A 22,644-nucleotide genomic window follows, 5' to 3' on the forward strand; every position below is an offset into this window, starting at 1 on the left:
TAACATGTTCAGGAAAAAATTTAACATGTCCTGACAGAAATTTAAATTGTTCAGGAAGATATTTAACATGTTCATGAAAAAAAATATATGTTGAGGATGAAATTTAACATGTTCAGGAAGAATTGTAACATGTTCAGGAAAAAACCTAACATGTTCAAAAAGAAATTTAACAAGTTTAGGAAAAAATATCACATGTTCAGGAAGAAATTTAACATGTTCAGGAAAAAAAATATAACATGTTCAGAAATAACTTTAACATGTTCAGGAAAAAACATATATAACATGTTCAGGAAAAAATCTAACATGTTCTGGAAAAAATCTAACATGTCCAAAAACAAAAAAAACAAAAAAAAATTCAACATGTTCAGGAAGATGTGTGACCAATAACAAATTTCAAAGAAACATGACATGTTTCAACTTAAAAATCGATTCAACACGTGTGTTTAGAAGTGCGAAGAAGGTCTTCATAGAAAAAAAAACACTAATACTAAACTGAATAACTGTAAATAGGTTTTAATTTTGGAGAATCTCATAAACATCCCGAAAACCACGTGTATTACCGAGTCTGAAAGGCGAAGCTTTGCATGACACTCACATATTGAAGTACAACCATATCAGACGCGAAATCATGCTCTCCAGCTCATGAGATCAAGTCTCAAATGACATAACTACCTAGAGAGAGAGAGAGAGAGAGAGAGAGAGAGAGAGAGAGAGAGAGAGAGAGAGAGAGAGAGAGAGAGCCAATCTCAAGGTAAAATGAGACACGTGTTGGAGCAACCATACTGGAGGAGATAAAAAAAAGGGCCATATAAATATCATGCTGTATTAGACATGACTTGACTTATGCATACGTTCACATGCTATACAGTACATAGCATGTGAGTTGCATTTCTAATGACACTTAACAGTGAATGGATACAGTATATATAGGGGTAATTTGCAGGCACAAATACTAGGCAGGTTGGATAGCACATATAAATAACGTACACATTATGACACAAAATAGCTTAACAATGTCAGATGAGAGAACAGTTAATATACTGTGTGTGTATGCATTATATATATACAGTATATATATATATATATATATATATATATATATATATATATATATATATATATAGTTAATATACTGTATATATATAGGCCTATAAAAATGTATGTATGTATATATGTATATATATTATATATATGTATATATTATCTATATGTATATATATTTGGGGGAGAGAGAGAGAGAGAGAGAGAGAGAGAGAGAGAGAGAGAGAGAGAGAGAGAGAGAGAGAGAGAGTACAAGTCTTCAAATCATAATGCTAACTCTATGGCCATATTACACATCCACCATCGTAAAAAATATGTCATTACAAGTGAAAACCTCCCATGGTGACTTGCAACTTTTGGAATTACACGATGAGAATGCTAAAAAAAAAAAAAGTAATATGAAGGTAAGAAATTTTACAGTACATCTTTATAAATTCACGCGCTGTCTTCGTCGAGAAAAATGAGTCATTTTCACAATCCCCATTAAAATATAATTTTCCGGATCTCCTTTATCGCTGAAAAATGAAGATCTCAAGAACCATTTTATCATTGAAATCTATATTTTTGATGAACCGTTCATCATTGAACCCTATAAATCTATAGCTTTTACGAACAATTGCATCTTAAAAAAACATTTTCAAGATTCCCTTTATCATTATACAAATATAACATTCTAGACCCCATTTACCATTAAAAATAAAATCTTCATAATCCTCCTTTCACTGAAAACTAATATTTTCAAGATCTCTAATTTATATGTGTCATCGAAAGTTAATCGTCCTTGTGAGAGAATTCCCGTCGAAACCGTACATCCTAAATTCCCTGAGAAATCGTTAAGAGGCCGTTGATTAAAATATAGCCACGTGAGTATTAAGAGAATATACTAACGGCAAGATGAAAAAAAGTTCCCCTTCTCATCTCATAATAGTGTCATCCACCATCCTGAAGCGTTTTAAAGACCCTCATTACTCGGCATCTAGGACGACGAAGAATCTCAAAGCTTTGGAGACGGTGAGGTAATCTTGGTAGGAGGACGGGGACGGGGACGGGGACGGAGGGGAATGAGGAGAGATGATGATAACACGAGGGGGCAGGGGAGGATGGGGAGGATGATGGGATGGATGTGGGATAAGGAACACCGCGGGGGGAAGTGATGGGGAGTGAGGGAGGGGTTGGGAGGGAGAGCCCACGGTAAAACGGTTGCCAATATTACCTGTCCTACCTATTCAGCGCTTCATAACGACCTCCACGACTTCCCCTATATCTTTCTTACCCTCCTCCTCCCCTTTTACCCTACAGACCTTAGAAAATATTGAACAGCAGTTGGAAAAGACCTTTTTTTCTTTCTTTCTTTCTAGGGAAGCGAGAGAAAGAAGGAGAGATCCTTGTTTTCTTACTTGAAGACTTTCTTGGGCAAGTCTGCCTGCCATAGGACATAACGCACATGCAGAACCGTGGGGGAAAAACACCGCTCGACGTCGACGGTGATATATCAGGGGAATGGCAACAAACTCAACGACACAAGAGTGACGTGACGCTTGTACGTACCCCTTTCTGTGCCGTTTAAGAGGAAGAGAGCGACGTGCATTAGCCGGGGGTTCGTTATGCCGGGGTTAAGGTTTAAACCGGCCGCGCCCCGCCTGTTGTAACGGCCAACAACTCCTGCCTTTTGTCCCAGACCCGCCAAAGTTGCCGGCGACCCTCTACATATAAACTTTTTCAGCTTCACTGCTTCCTTTATGGAACCAAGACATTTTTTTTAACCGATTCCAATAAAGTACACACAAGGTGTGTCTCTGTGTCTATAGATGGGAAGCCATGAATGCAAGTTTGATTTACAGGCTGATGGAGGGAACTTTTATATCTTGTTTTTGTTAGAAAAAATAATCACAAAGCCAAAAAAACTGGGAACAAAATAATTATTCTAAAATGTATACGCAAACAACTGCAGTTTTCTTGTGTGAATCTCAGAAAAACCAACATTTAAAAACAATAATACAGTTAGCAGCGAGAAATAAAATCGTGACGAAGCCAAACAATAGCCTAAACATCTTACCGTTATCAGACATTTGACAGGAGCGAAAGGTCACATTCAGAGAAAATGTTTACTACAAAGTGCGTTACACAAAGAACGGCAACACACCGACAGGAAACTATTAGAAACCTGGCCACAGGTCCTTTTAAATCCAAAATCCCAAGACCTACTAGGGGTCCACCCCTCCCCACCAACACCCATATATCCCTTCGGTTAAAAGAAGTTCCCATGACAACCTGTCGCGCTACGCTAGGAATGCTTGGCATGGCCGCTGCGATTTGGCCGAATTTCTATGGGTTCTATGGAGGGCCCATCGTCACGAATCCAGATACGGGAGATAGAAGAAGTGGGGAAACACTGCAAGGACAACCGAAGCATCCAGCGGTTTCTTCCACATTTTCGATGGTCTCGGAGACTTAATGTGATTACCGCATATACGCGTACTTTATGGAGGAATGATAGATAGTCCCTCTCTCTCTCTCTCTCTCTCTCTCTCTCTCTCTCTCTCTCTCTCTCTCTATATATATATATATATATATATATATATATATATATATATATATATATATATATATATATATAGGCTACTCCAGGAAGCTAAGGACCTCTCCGATAAGCACCATCCATTAACCAATCAAGACCCGAATGATAATAATCACAACCATAACGACAACAACATCGATGCCATTAACATAAAAATGAAGTATATATTTTTTATTCTACTCTCCTGCTTCACACAGTCCCGAAATATATCCTGACAACTTCCAACAAATATAATCAACTTCCGAATGCATGGTGGATCGTTATAATTAGCCTCCGCCCGAAAGCAGGTAATTCCTAAATAGGAATAAGATAAACCCGATCATAATTATATACCGAGGCAACAGCCTAGGACCAGGTAACACATGGGGACAGACGTGTCTGTGCACAGCTATCACACCTTTCCCGCTTCATGATGTATTCATGGTCTTGTGCCAAAACACATACATTCTGAAATATTCAGCTCCAAGCGAGGCAGTTCTGTCAAACACGTTAGTATTCATCGACTGAATGTTCACTCCGTGATGGGAAACACACTGACTTATGCGTATATTATCGTTCTTTCATAATGAACATTATCACTTGGTTATATTAGTTACAAATGATTTCCGAGCACTTGTGAAAGGAAGCAATCTACTGAACGCGTAAATTATTATCATTTGTCTATCACCGAGATAAACTGGTTTAAAAATAGATTTGAAAACACAACAAGCCTGGGTTCGTCTTATATCAGAATCAAATTATTGCCATCACTTCTACTTCTGTGACCGTTACTCGTCATACTATCAGCATCAAAAAGGTTAAAGAAAAGCAATGTCAACAAAAATCACGTTCATAGGAAGCTCTCACTTTAAATGATAAGCAGAGCCTTAACAGTACAGTCTAAAACGGCCTACATCTCCCAATTTCCAAATGAAAATTCACACACTACCAATCTTGACTCCTTGAGACTTAAGTCTTGCGCGAGTTTCCTTCAACTGCAGAGGAGTCGGATAAGACATGAATGAACTTACAAATAGCACCGTCATTTCCCTTCAGTTCATCTCAGAACTTTTGGTGCTGCGACAAAGCTGTTGCCGTGTGCCGTACCCTACCTCTCCTCTTCTGAGTGGCTGAGCTGATCTGAGAGGCTCGCTCCCTCCTTACCGTTAAAAGCAGTATGTATGTATGTATACATGTATGTAAGCATTTATGCATGAACGTATAATACATAAATGAAATACGTTAACAGAGAGGCCAAAGTAAAATCATAATCAGGCAACATGTTTTGTCTAAATTGTTACTACAAAATGTAAATTAACAGAACAAAATGGGTAAAAAGCATAGACCATACAGCACATCCACTAAATATAAAAAAAAATACTATAGGAAAAAGTATATGAAAGTTGAAAAAATAAATAATCAATTAGGAACACCGAAAATATCAGCTAGAATTCAAACCACAATTACAGAAACTTGACAAATTCGTTGGAAAGTTTACCAAACCAGGAATAAAAGCTATATATTCCTTATTATTAAAACCCAGGGCCCAGCAGATATTCTGTCAGGAATTACCGGTCTCATATAGCCTAATGAACACTGCCCAAGCAATTATTTGATACAGTGAGCACGTCAAACTGTAAACCCCAAAAATAAAAGTGTTCAAGAAATTGTAAAAAAATAATATATATATAAAAACTAATAGCCTACAACACGGTTACATACTGGTCATCGTACTCTAAAGTTTGATGTTAAAAAAACAAACTACTAGTCAAGACCAGCTTGATTTTTGTACCGTTTTTCTTACGGGCAAAGCAAACGAACAGCATAATTTCAAGACATCATCCCATGACAGACACAAACATGTTTTTACTTTGGTTGCAGGTGCAAACAAGTAGCTTTTTCCTAAGTCACTCCCAGAATAGTAATACTGCATATATATATATATATATATATATATATATATATATATATATATATATATATATATATATATATATTACTAAAAGGACCTCATTCAAACTGGATGGTGTTAGATATACTTGATAATGTGGACTGTTTGTCCAGGAAAGCTTGTAACTTTTTCTGAATAAAAAAAAACCATCCAGTTTGAATGAGGTCCTTTTAGTAATTCTACTAATGCACAGAACAATTGTGTATGTGATAAAGTTATATATATATATATATATATATATATATATATATATATATATATATATATATATATATATATATATATATATATATATATATATATAACGGATATCGATAAAACTTATACAGTTCCATATGCCGCAATATGTACTTTTACAAAAACAGGGTCATCTATGACAAATTAAATATCAAGGCCACGATATCGCACACGGATTTCAAAAAACACATTCAGATTTCAGAAATGCATAAGTGTATAGTACAGGCAACGAATCGCTGAACCTGACTACTGAAATCTATATGCTATTTTCTATCTCCTTTCAACCATCTTTGAAGAAAACGTCCATCAAAAGTTCTTTCTATTTAACTCTACTCATTTGCATCCTCAAACAGCATCTAGTCACTCAGCTGATGAGTTAAACATTAGTAAAATTAAATTACTAGAGGCTAAAATCATTTCAAATCAGTCATATGCTAAAAGATCAAATTACGATACTGCAAAGGATGAACCTTCCAAACACGTCACTCAAAAACTTGGCGTAATCCACTTTCGCAATTGAAGAGTCTAAAACCTAACATAGCGGTGATTTACATCACGAGTGTACTAAGTCACCGTTCCCTGGGCCTGACTTAGTGAAGGAACGAATCTATTAATTCCTTGTATTAAAAATAAACAAGTCGGCATTCGAAGACTGACATGGAAAGTTCAGGGACACGAATTTCGTGTGTGAATTAATCATTGCCAAAAAAAAAGAGAGAAGTTCCTGCCAATAATATCCACGATACAAAACCTTGCTCGACAGCGACACAGATCATGCAATACGCACAAGACAGGTGTGACCGTAAAATGATCAATAAGGGATGAGGGCCAGGTGTCCCTTTTTTCCCCCATATTCTCTCTCTCTCTCTCTCTCTCTCTCTCTCTCTCTCTCTCTCTCTCTCAGGCTATCTTTTAACGTTCCTGACATATGGCAGAGGGAGAGATGGTGATCTGCACTGCTGATGCTTATCAGGAAAAACTGAAAATAACGAATGTTATGAACAAAGAAATCGATGGCAGAGTAGTTTGAAAATGTTCGTAAGTTAACTTAAACCACAGCTACATAAAATTATATATATAATAATTCTTTGCTGTAACTTTCGTTTTCATATTTTTGGAGGTCCTCCTATCGGCCCAATTTTGGTCCATCGGGCAAACCATATTTACTATTTTTTGGGCATGTTATAGTTTTCTTGTATAACTTGTTCTTCTGCGTCACAACTGTTTATAAACAAAGTGTCTTTTAATTCCTTCTCGAATGTGACCAAGCTTTCACATCTTTCCTTTCGTTTTTTTTTTATTTCATCACTAACTTCGGACAAAATTAATCTCAAAACAAACACCAGAGAAACTTAATTCCAAACACAATGTTAATAATAACGTTACTCTTCCTGAGTCAATCTTAGTAGCCAGATCTCCAACCAACCAAACCGGTTACTAAGTTTCTCTCAGGCTAACTGAGGTTTCCAAAACAATACGGAGGATGGACATAGGTTTAAACACCTGCTTCTTCCCCCCACCCCTCTCCCCCACCTCTCATTTATCGAAGCGGAAAAAATGAGATAATAAAATACTGGTCTGGAAGGCCTTCGTCCACTGACCATAGTCGCTGCAACGCAACACCGCATAAACAAATCAATCATGATCTGGAAGACGGTTTTTTTAAAACGGTTAAGCAGATTATTATCATTATTATTATTATATTATTATTATTATTTTATTATTATTATTATTATTATTTTTATTATTATTATTATTCTGTTCTAAAGGGTCCACAATAATATAAGCTAATTGTTAAAGGCTCGAATAGAATTTTATAGAAGCTTTCATCTTAAAAATATTATTATTATTATTATTATTATTATTATTAAAACCGTTTTACCAGGCCACCCAGCTGATCACCAGCTCTCACATGGTTGGCCCGAAGGATTTGTTTTGATTTATATTTTTTTATTTATATACTGTCAAACAAATTACAATTTTTCAAAACTATATAACTGGGTTAATTCAAATGTTGAAGTTTCTGACAAAATTTCACTGATCGATTTATTTCCAAAACTTGACGATGTTCGCTGCTGATCATACTTTGAACATTCACTCAATAAATGTTTAACTCTTATCCTTACTTTACATTCTGAGCACTCAGAAGCAGGATTAGGCTATGTGGATTAGGTGGTCGTGTGTTAGACAAGAACGACCAATTCGGAGACGTGTCAGAATTACTTGTGTATGTTATGTACCATATCATATGGCAAGCAAGCACGCATCGACGGAATGAAAGCACTGAAGACTTAGGCATCTGCGTCGTGCATTATTATCGCCAGGTTGCTTGCGTTCATTGTTATCGTGGCCGGTACAATATCGCTTTTGTTAAATAACTCGATGCTGTAATCGGCACAGCCACTATTAATTAACAGCACAATGCTCCTTCGGTATCTGGTCGATGTGCGTGGTAACAGATGAAATATAGCTGTTACCTACTAACTGACAGGTACGGTACAGGACGTATTACCTTTAGTGCCCGTCTTATTGTACTATAAAATAGGCTACTCAATTAGGTAGCCGTCAAAATAGTAGGTCAATCGACAATTTGATACCGTAACTGGCACCATACAATGTTGATCGACTGCTCCATACTATGAGTAGTTAAACAATTGTGTTGATCTTGCAAGCGGCATAATAATGTGGTAGTCAACCTTGCTATTGCAACTGCCACAGTACACTATTCTGTAACCAGCAAAATAATACGTTGATCAACTGTTCGAGATTATACAACCAGCAAAATACTATTTTGATCGACAGTTCGATTCCGTAACCGGTAAAATGCCGCGTCGACCTCCCGTTTGATATCGTAACCAACAAAATCCTACTGCGCTGACAAGCACTGCATCGAACCCAATACAGCTATGTTGATTAATATCGAAACCAATAAAACCCGCTCAGATGAATGGTATCGCACCCGGGTTTAAATATCGCCGAGTGGATTATTTTACAGAGGGGCCGGGCATTTACTATACTGCCCAGCAGTTGCGGGCGAGGTAATGTTTCGGTTGTCCTTAATGGGAAATTAGGAACCCAATACATGTTGCTCCTTCAAGAAACACTGGCTTTTGCTTATGGGAAATCGGCGCATTTCTAAGAACTGAGTACGTTATTCAGCGGGTTTTCAGTTACAATGCATAATATAACATCCCTTACTGGCATACATACATATACATATATTTATATATGTATATAATATGGTGTATATATATGTGTATAGATTATATATAGAGATATATATATATATATATATATATATATATATATATATATATATATATATATATATATATATACTATATATATATAGGCTATGTATAACTGAATCACGAAAATGTACAACGTGATGAATATATAAATAAGACAAAATCCACGAGGAAAGAGAAAACAGGAAAGTGCTGCAGGCCTTTTGACTTTCTGTCCTTTATTTAGCAGATTTCTATATATATATATATATATATATATATATATATATATATATATATATATATATATATACTATATATATAGAAAGAGAGAGAGAGAGAGAGAGAGAGAGAGAGAGAGAGAGAGAGAGAGAGAGAGCTACTGTTAAAAAAATATACAATTTCAAGAAATACGGCCGTCCGTCATCGAATTTACGTAGGTGATGCAAATAACACATTGCAACCCCAATTCACAATCATAAATATTAAGAAGACGCACGAAACCTGCCGTCAGCCGATGAAGCAATGGCCTCCCAAAACAAATAAAAGTAAAATAAAAATAGAAAATCCTTAACCGATGCACGTAACTTAAATGACTCGACAAATTTAGAGATTTGATGCAGGCTGAGAATGACACCAAGAAAATGTTGAAGTAATGTAACACTAGCGGAAATAGGTACGACTGAATGTTTTTTTTTTTGTGCGTGCAGGCGAAGGTGGAGCCTTGACCTGTTACTCATTATTTTTGTAAGTGTCCTTTCTCGTCCCATCCGTCTTTCTCCGCTCTATTTACTTACAATAATTCTAAGTAGAGCCTTGTCCGATTATACTATATTCTGTAATGTCCCCCGTCCCCACCTCTCTTTCTATAACATATTTGCTTAAAATTCCAAGTAAAGCCTTGGCCGTTTATAAAATATTACTTATAATTCTAAGTAAAGCCTCGGCCGTTTCTAAAATATTACTTACAATTCTAAGTAGGCTATATAAAACTTTGGCCGTTTCTAAAACATTACTTGTCCGATTATACAATATATATTCTGTGTCTCCGTCCCCACCTCTCTTTCTATAACCTGTTTACTTATAATTCTAGGAAAAGTCTTGAGTGATTGTATGCAATATTCTGTAAATGTCCTTGTCACCTCCTCTCTTACTCCACTCAATTTACAACAATGCTAAGTAAAGCCTTGATTGATTATACAATATTCTGTAAGTGTCTCCGTCCCAACCTCTCTTTCTGTAACCTGTTGACTTACCATTCCAAGTAAAGCCTTTTGTCTGATTATACAATATTCTGTAAATGTTCCCGTCACCTCTCTTTCTCCGCCCTATTTATTATAATTCTAAGTAAAGTCTCGGCTGATTATACACAATATTCTGTAAGTGTTTCCGTCTCCCCTTTCGGTAACCTGTTTAATTCTAAATAAATCCTTCACCCGTTATATAAAATCCTAAAATATTCTATAAGTGTCCCCATCATAAACTCTACTTCTTCTCTACCCAATTTACTTACAATTCCAAGTGAGCCTTCACCGATTATAAAATACTCTTTCAAGTTTCTCCGTCCCCACCCTCCTTCCATAACCCACTTACTTCCAATTCCAAGTAAAGCCTGGACCTATTATAGAATATTTTATAAAGTGTCCCCTGACCCCATCCTCTCTCCCTTATTTACTTAATTCAAAGTAAAGGGTTTTAACATCCCTGCATTAATGTCAGCTACGCTAAGTTAATCTACTGCTTCCCATGTTGGTGTCAAAAGTTTGAGAAGCGAACTAGAATTTCTAGCTAGATTTGTAAGTAAATATATTTCATACTTTTTTATTACTAAAAATTATACAGCTAATGTTACATGGGCAAATCTTCGAGAACCACAGACTTGTAAATATTCGGAAAAAATTTAAAATCTGAGTCACTTAATAAAATCCCTTGCACTCCTGTAAATTTGCAGGCACAAACCCCTCCCCCAACACACACACACACACACACACACACACGAGAGAGAGAGAGAGAGAGAGAGAGGAGAGAGAGAGAGAGAGAGAGAGAGAGAGAGAGACGAACAATAATATGAATGCAAATGACGCGACCTGACGATGAATTGGCGAAACAGTATTGAATCATACATCATGAATATTTAATGACAGACGGGGGAGATTCGCCCAATCGTATCAGAAGAGGGAAAGGGGCGAATCCACATGCAGATGAGGGCTGGAGGAGGAGGAGGAGGAGGAGGAGGAGGAGGAGGAGGAGGAGGAGGAGGAGGAGGATCTCGATATGCATCCAAAGCCCACCCTTATCAAAGGCATAATCTGGAGAGAGAGAGAGAGAGAGAGAGAGAGAGAGAGAGAGAGAGAGAGAGAGAGAGAGAGAGAGAGAGAGCATGGACATCTTTGACCCAATACTGAGCGAGCACGCTCAAAGAATATTATTTCTCCATCCGGTAATATCGAAATCACTCTGGGCTCGTGATTTTCACGTAACGTGCACGATTCTTTACGTCACGTCGCGGCGCATTTTCAATTGTTACCTCTAATAAATTTTCATAAATACCAATATTATCATTATCACTGAAATACCTACACTTAAGACCCTTCAAGTAAATTTAAGAGGCGTTTTCAGCGCCGCTGTCTTCTGTCGTTATCACGTCAGCATACCGAATCGATCCATCAATCAGTCACTACATTAAAATTACACTCCTTCTTCAACGTCCCGCGTCTCCGGTTGGCGATCGCGAACTTCCACGCTACTCCGTCTCTCGCCGTCTATTTTAGTTCTGCTTCTGTCCTCCCTCTTCCCTCTTATCCCTTCTCTCCTTATTCCATCCCTCTATTTCCCCCTTTCGCGTCCTCCCCTTTGTATCATTCTTTTTAACACAACTCTCAAATCCTTCTAATCTTGCCGCACGTAGCTGTCTTACCCAAGCTGTTTTTACTGGTCATATTTTTGTCAATTTATTTTTAATAAAAACTATCAACACACAAACGGACTGGGATGAGAAAGTTTACGTAAACTCAAGCATAACTGGGATCGGGAAAAAAACAAAAAAGTTTGCATTGACGGAAGTAACTGTTTGTATCGATGACAGGACTATGTACAGTGACTCATCTGGAACCGTTAGAAAGCAAGAGAAAAAAAAGTTGGCGGTATCCCCACCGATCTGTCTACTAGTCTTTATCTCTTTTCTTCTACCGCCAAGCTGTGGAATTTTTTCTCTGATTCTAGTTCTCCATACTCTTGACCTTTTTAGACCAGAGTTCGCCTTGGTTGCTCATTCAGGAGATCCCTTGATAAATGTCACATCACAAGGCAAATTAGAGCTGCATGACTTAATAAGGTATCCCACTGCCACAGAAATTTGGACTTGAACTTGATATAAGCTAAACCATAATAATTCCGACATCTGTGAGCCATGTCTGTGTGCACAATATTTTAAATATATAAATAAATAAAAAAAAAGCTATGCGCATGATTTTCTGTAGGCCTATAATAGGCATAAACATTCGCCTTCTTTCCCTTGAGTAATTCAAAAAGATAACCAACACGATTCAACAATAAAATAAAAGCATTTCCTCCCCCCTCCCATCCGCCACCAATCCACCCCCATCAAGCAATCGAAGATGATCTTTGATGCTGATACGCCAGTTGTGCGAATTAATCCCATAATTAATCATCCTCGCTAATCATTATTACCCTTCAGGCACTTTCGCCACGTGCAACAAAGTGGCCCATAGGCCTAATCGCACTTGCCAAATTCGCGCGCTTGACTACAAGGGAGTTTTGTCTCCCCTACAATGCCGGCAATAAAAATAAACAAACCAACGTCCACTAAAAAAAAAAAAAAAAAAAAAGTCTAGGCATCATCATAAAAATAATGTTTATATACCTCCTACAAAGTGCCGGGGCCGGGAAAGCCCTTCATCGCCGTCAGGCCGTTCAAAGATGGTGTGAAGCGTTTACTTTAACATTAAAAACAAATCTGTTAGTCTTATGAAATAACAATACCCGCCAGGAACAGGTGCAGATTAGCGCAGGAGTAAATAGGGACCGCCGTCTTATGCTAAATTAGATAAAGCATTCTCACGAAAAAAAAAAAAAAACTACCACCAATCGCTTTAATTCTAGTTCCTCAGTGGGCAGATAATTCCCGTACAATTTTTCGTAAGCAGCCCGTATGCATTCATTCTTTACAACCATCCTCCACACTTCCTAAAAAAAAAATCCCTTACGGGCCCATAATGCCCTCGTAAAAATATAAAGACTGGGACACAAATGGTCCCTTTGACGAGCGCCATGAATCTGCTACTAGTACTACTACCACTATAGGCTAATAGAAACGATGCTCACTAATAACTGCCCGCATAGTCCTAACCCGCTGACGACATGTAATGACTCTTAAATATGGAACTCAATTTGCATACGGCTCAGCTACGTACTAAATAAAAAAAATGGAGCTAAAACTTACGAAGAATGAGGTATAACTGAAATGAACAACGGAGATCGCAAAAACCATTTGAGATTATAATTACACTACGCCATTAATCGTCCGATATTTGATTTACCCGCAGTGATCTGGGACTATGCAGGAGAGAGGAGAGAGAGAGAGAGAGGAGAGAGAGAGAGAGAGAGAGGAGAGAGAGAGAGAGAGCTGCACATCAATTGGGGGGGAAATGGATAAGGAGGGGAGGAGGAAGGTTGAAAGAACCAACCGAGGAAAAACTTACCGACCCCGACCAAAATAAAAGTTTTAATTGCCGGATTTCTAATCTCGGATACGGTATACTTCTTTTGCATTGCAAAAAGAAACGACCGGTATTTCCTCACAATTGATTTCATTCCTTTTCCGTTCATGCATTGTCACTCAAAGAGAGAGAGAGAGAGAGAGAGAGAGAGAGAGAGAGAGAGAGAGGCTTCAATCTTGAATCCCTCTGTTCAACATATCTTCGGTAAGATCGAAAGTGCTGAAAATAATTATCATTTATTAATATGATGAACAGACGTTACAAGTCTTGACTAACTCACTATTCATTCTCTAAGCGGTAGCGTACCTACGTCCATACTCATAATTATTCATAATAATGGCTTAGCTTCTAAACGACTACCACTAGCGTAAGTCGCACGGCTAATGTGTAGGCAACACGATATCTGGCTAAACAGCTGCGGAGTTCCTTTGGAAAAACAATGCGGGGCGTTAAACGAGAAAAAAAAAAAATCAGTTTCAAAAGACATTAAGCTACACAGAACCTCGATAAAGCGATCATCACTTACTTCGCTTCTACTCGGTATCAAATCAGCATGTAAACGTAATTTTTGTCATTTCCATGGCAAATTGCGGTTACGCGGTCAACTCCGCAAAGAGATCTGAGGCGAATCAATATAGCTCACATTGTTGTTGGCTGTTACATCAGCGGTCCTTATGCCAGCACGGTTTCTAAGCCCGTGGAGCTACCCTGCGCTTTTTAACAATACCTTTTCCACACAAATATTACAGCGTCGATGAACATACTCCTTGCAAATCCAGTTTACATGACTCAATCAACCATTCAGATATTACATAACAGACGGATGACAACAATATCTCCAGTCCTTCAAAGCATAGTACTATATCTCACTCCTAGACAGCACAATTACCAGATATAAAATAAAAATGAATTAGGTATAATGTCCGCTTAATTGATAGGCCTATAAACTGCGCCCTTAAATACAGTCTGCTTCTCTTCATCTAAACCCAACCTCTTTGGCTGAGCCCAAGGCTAAGGCGATGTTCTCCCCGATTAAAACCGAGAGATAAGACCTTGGTCTAGTTGATCCTCCAAAAAAGGACGGACTTAGAATTAGGCCTAACCCACGCTGGGAAAAAATAACAATCTCTTAAATCTTTTCATGTTTAATGTACATAAGACGAAACAGTTTAGATTACCTTTACAATACCCAGCGCCTAAGTTGAAAAAAATTGACTGAAGTACGTAAAATAATTATTTCTGCTACTTTTTTTCGCATTAACGCACAAAATGCATCACAAACTGCCACAAACACCAGAGAATAACAACTCTCTTGACTACCATTAATCATATTCAAGAAAATTAACAGATACCGCTCAGATCGTACAACAGACAAACGCAATAAAAGTGTCAAAGCGTAGGCCTATCAATTTACATCTTATAGACTCTTCCACCCTTCAGACATCCACCCCAAACGAGAAAAATCATAATTAAATAAGTTCTCCGGCCCTCAATAACCCGTTTACGATCAAGTCTTCCTCTGTATTCACGAGAAAATAAAAAGGCTAAAAAAAAAAAATCGCAGATTTAGCCCAGAGCAATACTCTAAAACAGTGTTATCTAGCCAAAACTTCCCGAGACTGCGCCTTCATTTTTATGATTCCCTTACGAGCAAAGAGCGGAACCCCGTTAGTGCGTCGGAAAAAAATATATACTTTTTTTTTCAATTGCCCGTAGTATTTCAGCCGAATTTTCATATCATTTCGGACGGCCAAAGATGAAGGAGTAAGAGAAGCCAATGGAGTATAAGGAAAGGGGTGAGGGGAGGGGGGGAGGGAGAGAGAGAGAGAGAGAGAGAGAGAGAGAGAGAGAAGCGTGGAGAGGAGAAGGGAGGAGAGGGCCTCACCTCCACTACAGCCGCTTGAGTAAGCAATGACTCCGGTAAAAAGGTTTTTTCAAGCCAAGATGTTGAGAGAGGAAGGACCCAGTCAATTTATAAGTCTAAAAACGTTTCTGGGAATTCTGGGAAAGAGCAGCAGAAGGACGGGTTGTCGTTGTTGCTTTCTTTCACAACCCCGCGAGAGAGGTACGCCGTTTATCTCGTTAAGTGTTTGCCGTACGGGTAATTAGGAGAAATAAATGATTTGGCCTCAATACTTCCGAAAGCTTTCGTTCAAGAGAAGATTTTCGTCGTACACAATAGTAAAATACGATAAACATCTTACGAACTTCAAAGATATATCCCAAGAAAACCTAAACCAACGGCATAAGATGTAACGAGAGAGAGAGAGAGAGAGAGAGAGAGAGAGAGAGAGAACGTTAACCTTTCGATTATTAACGAGGGATCTATTTCAAGGTTCGATAAATGTCAACGAACGCTTGCTACTATAGTAATGAGCAAAGACCTCGGTGCCGCCGTCGGTTACAAGTACAAAGGCTCCTACTGCACCAATACAATACGGTACTCTGTTCAACAACAAGGTTGCAACGCCGGTGCCACACGCGATAAGAAACGGAAGGAACTATGGGACTATTCTTTAGTGTAGGCGTTAACCTGATATCTTAACGAAAGCAGGTAGCTCTGTACGCTCCGGATTTTTCAATGCACTGCTCTACAAAAATAGGAAAATTCAAACACACGACAAATAAAAGTAACGTAATATGAGATGTTCAGTTTTATAAGAATCGCAACACTAATAATACATACACAAGTATTGAAAAATTCTATCAACACAGGCAATAATAATCTTTCAACAAGAATAGAGGGTAACAGCGTGCAATACCGCTATATACAATCTAACAGTGAAGGAAAGTTGAACTAATAACAATGCCTGTATGGATCCCGTTAATTCAAGCAATACTGTGTATTCTCATTCCAGTAACATAGCGAAAGCCTTTTGTCCGTTTCCTGAAACTGAAGGCTAACAAAAACAGGAACAGAATGCGCCGAAGTTTCTTCGGCACAATCGAGTTTCCTGTACAGCATATAATCAAGTGCACCGAAAATAGATCTATCTTTCGGTGGTCTCTGTATAATGCTGTATGACCCGCGACCCATGAAACTTTAACCACGGCCCAGTGGTGGGCCTGTACTATATCGTTGCCAGACGCACGATTTTGGCTAACTTTAATCTTAAATAAAATAAAAACTACTTAGGCTAGAGGGCTGCAATTTAGTATGTTTGATGATTGGAGGGTGGGTGATCAATATACCAATTTGCAGCCCTCTAGCCTCTGTAGTTTTTAAGATCTGAGGGCGGACAGAAAAAGTGCGGACGGACAGACAAAGCCATCTCAATAGTTTCCTTTTACAGCAAACTAACAAGACTCATCTGGGCAAAACAAATTATTTAAAGAAACTATCATCATCTTCATATTTCCCTAGACTAACCTCATATAATCTTTTGCTTATTTATTGGTTTGTTATAATTTACCGTTTTCTTGAATAGTTTGATATAATGTATAAAGAAAACATTTTAGAAGAATCTAAACCTGTCGTGAGATAAATTCTTTTGTAATATATCCTTCCGAAAATAATTTCATATACGCTACGTACATTATAAGGTGAGAAACTACTCCACGCGATAACGGTAATCTTCTTCTCAAAAATATAATGTATAAGGGTTGTAATATTATGATTATTTTCCCATACGTATTACGGAAGCCATTGCGTCACCGACTGGTGGTGATGGGAAGGTTTTGGATGGAAGCTCGTCTTGTAAGCCGAAGACTCCGATATGTATAACATATGAGGATGTGGCAGCCGCGTTTTCTTCCATAGGAAGTTTTAAAATAAATAAATATATTCCTTGCGTTAGCTTAACTCTCTCTGCCAAGGTTCTTTACAGATAGCAGACAAACTTTTTCTTTTTTTCAGAATTTTTTTTCTTATCCGCATTCGAGTTATAATCTCTCTCGTGGCGAGCTCACAAGACGACAAAGATAATGTCATAAAACCGTCGTTAAAATACAGTTTTGTACCTCTTACCATTAATTTTTAAAGCAACATAATAATATATATATATATATATATATATATATATATATATATATTATTGTGTGTGTCAATAATATATATATATATATATATATATATATATATATATATATATGCCTACATAAACACGCCATTTCAACGCCGCCCGACGGAAAGATCTGAAATTCTACAATTCGTGTCTGGTGATTTCACTTCCACTTATATCTCAGCCTTCCCCCGTCTCACCTGGGTCTTCTGCCACTCCTGGTGCCCTCAGGAACCAATCTGACAATCCGTTCTTGTCATCTTCATCTCCCGTTCAACATCATTTCATCTGCTGTACATACGAAACTTTAGTGATTTTCCTTGAGGTATTTATTCAATTCTATCCTGTCATATGACTTATTACTTTAATGTCTCATAAACAGAATCTCTTCTATTTTCATAATCATAACAACATTCATTCCCGTAAAACGGAGATCGTACTACCATGTATAAACCTAGTTATTATGCAGTATCAGTCTGTTTGATTTCCTAATCTTAATCTGCCCGACAAATGTTTGATATGCCTTTTTTAGTCTTCTACAACTCCAACCCGAGGGAACCGGTATTGGATATCACTGTTCCTTAACAATATGAAAGACACTACCTCATTAATCGTTTCTCTATCTAATGTTACTTCATCCATTTGTGCATTCTGTTCCATATTACGTCTATTTCTATTTTATTCGATTTGCCTCAAGTCCCGTATGTATTAAGTAATTCAAAAACACGCCTTAGTTATTACTGTACGAGTATATTGAACCATAAGAACTGGCAACATTAGCCTATGACTAAACTAGGCCTAATCATATCTCATCTTTACAATGCTACCTGACCCTGTTAACACCTCACTCTAAATAAGCATCGGTGTGACGTCGCTGACCACAGTTGTTGTTACGCCAGTTTTATAAAATGTATATATCATCTTGAGCATCGGCATACGCTACGGTCTGTCCGAACTTCTCCAAGTTAACCCAGTGGGTTACAGCAAAAATTTCCTTTTTGAGAAAGAGAGGAGACAAAGAATAAAATGAAACAAAAGAAATGCTAGCTATGGGAGGGGACACCGATATTAATTATTCACAAACTATTGGGTTCTCCTAAATGTCAGGTACGTACAGTTTCCTACAACTTCACAACTAGGAGGAATCCGATCGCTACAACACAATGAAAGCCAACGGAATGATCCCTGCCTCTCCACACCCTCCCCCACGAAATAACCAACAACTTCCACTGAGCTACTGTTCTGGTCGATGTAAATTGGTGATAAAATATTAAGCGGACAAGAAACATCTTTTATGCCCGTCAATGTTCGTGTATTATACACACGAGCGAGCGGCCGCACACAATATATGAAATTGCTCTCTACCCTTTAATTTTTCATAGTGAAAATCAATTCCCAACAGTATTCAACAATCTGCACATTTCAAAAATAAAAAAAATAATGTTAACGGTAAGCAAGTTTTCTTGACCAAGTTCATTAACTTCCAATACATGGCCAGTTGCAGCTGCGGTCGATAAGGTCGATATCGACTATTGAAATACATTTTCTTATTAAAAACGAAGCTAGTGGAACTCAGATCGCTGTGTGATGGCGTAGCGATAAGACAGCGAAAGGTCCCACGAGAACATTTCTGTACTCGGAGGGAAAATGAAGACATCATTATTCTGGCGTCAGAAGCCCCCGGGTGAGTGAATAAACTCATCGCCGGATAGATTTCTTCCAGAAATCAATCGATGGAAGTCCCCCTCCCCTCTTCACCCCCATGTGATCATAACAATCGTCACCGCCCACAATACAACTTTTTGAATGCTTTGCGCCGGACCTCCTTCCTTCCTCCCCCAACCCCACACCCTACCGAGCCCCGACCAGCCTCGTCGCTCTTTCTCTAGCGGGAGAGGTACACGGCGGGGGGCGGTCGGTGTGCGAGTCCTACAACCGCCAACAGGTAGATATCCCCAAATGTAATTGGCACAGACTGCGCCCATGCAAGCGGAGGCAAACCGGGCGGGCTGCCTTTAATGCATAAAATGATGAGCGTGTTGACTTCGCTCGACGCCGATTTCGGTTTTGTTTGCTGCTCTTCAGCGTTCAAATAAGCCCCTTGGCACACACGATCCCGTAACCTAGATGCGTCGGTGACAAATATGACAAACAATAATACGCAATCCACTTCGTCTTTTTTTTCGCGTGCGATCAATGACACACGCTTAAATGGTCGGGTTGGTTGGTGGCCGAATAAGCTGGCCTTATACCAACACGGGCTCTTGCTCCTACAGTTGCCCGAAACAGCTAAAATACGTCGGTGACGAAGACGGGACTGACACAAATATCATTTGAATTTTATTGCAAGTTAATAAATCAACGACACATGAGCCTAAACCTAGATGCGTCGGTGATAAGACAATAGCGATAGACAAACGAAAAAATAAAAGTCGAGTAATACACTCACACGAATTGATATTCAAGGCTGCATCACAAAACGTTACGTCAACCATGATTAGTGGCTTTCTTATCTGTAGCCAGCAATAGCCTGGCACCTCGCACCGACATTGATAGGCTAACCCCCACCCCCTCCGTGAACAGCAAAGTTGTTCAATTTGCATTCCCATAATATTTCGACTGCGTTTCTTGATTAAATAGCTGTATCATGGTTTCAGTTATGAAGGAAAATTATGGCTTTTATTTCCGCTCGCAGCATATTCAACTTTTTCTCATGTTGCGGTATTATCTGGGCATGATGAGTCACAGCTAAAGGGGTTGCCTTTGGTTATTAGCTCTTGCCCCTAAGCTAAGTAGCCCGAAAAGGGAAAGAAGAAAAGAGAGAGAGAGCGAGAGCGCTCAGTTAATGTTTGTAGGTTGACAAGATCTACAGGGGAGGAAATCCCAGACTTTTTCGCTCAGGTAAATAGGTCTACGGTAAGGCAGGTGGTAAGAGTACCGGCCCTTTTTCAAGTCAACGCTACCACCTTCCTACCGAACTCGACATCGCTGACGTAGCGGTTGCATCAGCGCTGAGAAACTTCTTACCATTTTCCTACTTTTAAAGTTCACTGACAGCAAACGTGCACGACGAATGTGAGCTGAATTAATCTTAAAAGCATGGCCTGAGGAGGGAAGAGATTTTATGCTGTCAAAGGCGAGAAAATGTCCACTTGAGAAAAGGTTTCGCATTTTCTTGACTAAGCTTATAAGCTTCTTCCATAATGTTACCTGCCATGTAGCATGCTTTGGCTATTCACCTGGAGTGGACGCCTGCCGTACTCGGTTCCAACTGTTGAGCAGTCCCGTCTTACGGCCTGCCTGGTGTGTGTAACGTTCTCGGCACCAACCAATCATACAATTTATGGGTCAGGTTTTCGCTATTGCTAAATTTGTGCCTTGTGTCAGTTGACAGGGGTGACGTACATTCGATATACATTCTTACACAGATTTAGGGTTTTAAAAGCATTTTAATGGCATGGCATCCGAGATTTTTTACAGAGTGAATGCATGGATGGAGACAGCACGCGCCGTGAAAACAAAGTAACCTAAAAATAGAAGAAATGGCCCAAGTTCTAACAAACTTTAGTGTCGTGTACGACAGCACGGGGCAACAAAATAAGACCAGGGAGCGAGGCAGAGGATGGCGTAAGGCGTGCAAGAGCAATGGGGCCCCGACACTAAATCAGGATAAATCTGAATTGGTAGGGGAGTGAGTCCGTCCGTCTACAAGACGTGTAATATAGAGTTTAGTTGTTCTGTGAGAGGAGCTTCTGGGGGTGAAGGGATAGGAGCATGGCCTGTGGGTGGAGAGGCAGGAGTAGGAGGAGAGGCAGGAGGATTGGGTGAGGAGGGTTACACCGAAATCACAGTCGAATCTAAAATGCACCAATAAATGTAAAGTGGAGGATTATCACCATCATCAAGCAGAGCACAACGTTGAAAAATCCTACTTACCTGCGATAAAAAAAAAGCGCCTCTAGGGGGGTTAGTGTTGGCAGACACTGGTCCTGCCAACACTGAACTCTATATTTTTTAACTTGTCTTTCTTTACTCCACGCACTTGTTTCAAAACCAGTGGTATATCGTTTCAAAACTCAAAACTCCAACGCCATTAAAATTCCACTCCCCCTTAATACTCTCAAGTCGGGTTCGCCAACGACCAACACTCAATTGAGAACTTGGATCACTGCTTTTGACAACACCGAGAGGGGCCCCAAAGCACCAACGTCGGAAAATAAATCCCGTACAACAGCTTCCCGCTTGAACGTTGAACGTGAACTGAACTCATCGTCTCTCGTAGTTTGTCTCTACTACTCAAATACTCGCTGCCGATTACTCTTTTACAGGATTCTATTTTCTGGCGTCGCTTTCCCAATTTGGAGCGTTCTCTTCTACTCACGGGTGGTTTATGTGACGACAGTAATGATTCGCGTAATAAAAAAGATGCCAAATACATTACCGTATAAAGTAAATAATGGAACATAAGTTCCACATCCGCCAACTAGTTCCCTCCATGTAGGGGGTAGGAGGAGACGGCGGGAGACAGCAAGAAAGAGAGAAAGATGGGGGATGAGGGGGGAGGGAGGGATGGAGGTAAGTGGAATAGCAGGGTGGGGGAGGGATTTATACTGAAGTGACCACTAAAACCGGGGTTCTTCGATCTCGTATTTTAAAATCCATCATGTTAAGAAATATCAACAAATGGTCCCGGTGTCTGTCTTTTACGAATAGAATTCAAATCACTGTTGATACACCCGTGGCCTTGGCATTTAGGCAAAGACAGAGGAACCCCTTGAGAAGGCTTGAGGTCCGTTAATAACTGGAACAGTCTTCAGATCTGATTTACAAATTTCATTTCGTTTCCCTGAGGTTGCCAATATTCGCAAACAGAATCTACTTTTCAAAACAA

General features: G+C 39.0%; 1 protein-coding gene across 11 annotated transcripts in view; it reads right to left on the reverse strand.

The window, feature by feature from the left end:
• scalloped (TEA domain transcription factor 1 homolog scalloped) overlaps positions 1-22,171 on the reverse strand; it is a 265,722-nt gene extending 243,551 nt beyond the window's left edge. For 5 of the 11 annotated variants that reach the window (XM_067096667.1, XM_067096664.1, XM_067096666.1 and 2 more), the window contains exon 1: positions 21,690-22,015. The gene's annotated coding sequence lies outside the window, so the exon portion shown is untranslated. Of the gene's footprint in view, positions 1-21,689 lie in introns of all 11 variants that reach the window. The other 6 variants (XM_067096659.1, XM_067096663.1, XM_067096655.1 and 3 more) reach the window with 6 other exon arrangements.
• Between the last annotated feature and the right edge of the window lie 473 nt (positions 22,172-22,644).

The sequence above is a fragment of the Macrobrachium rosenbergii genome, chromosome 53 (genome assembly GCF_040412425.1).
Source record: "Macrobrachium rosenbergii isolate ZJJX-2024 chromosome 53, ASM4041242v1, whole genome shotgun sequence".
NCBI lineage: Eukaryota > Metazoa > Arthropoda > Malacostraca > Decapoda > Palaemonidae > Macrobrachium > Macrobrachium rosenbergii.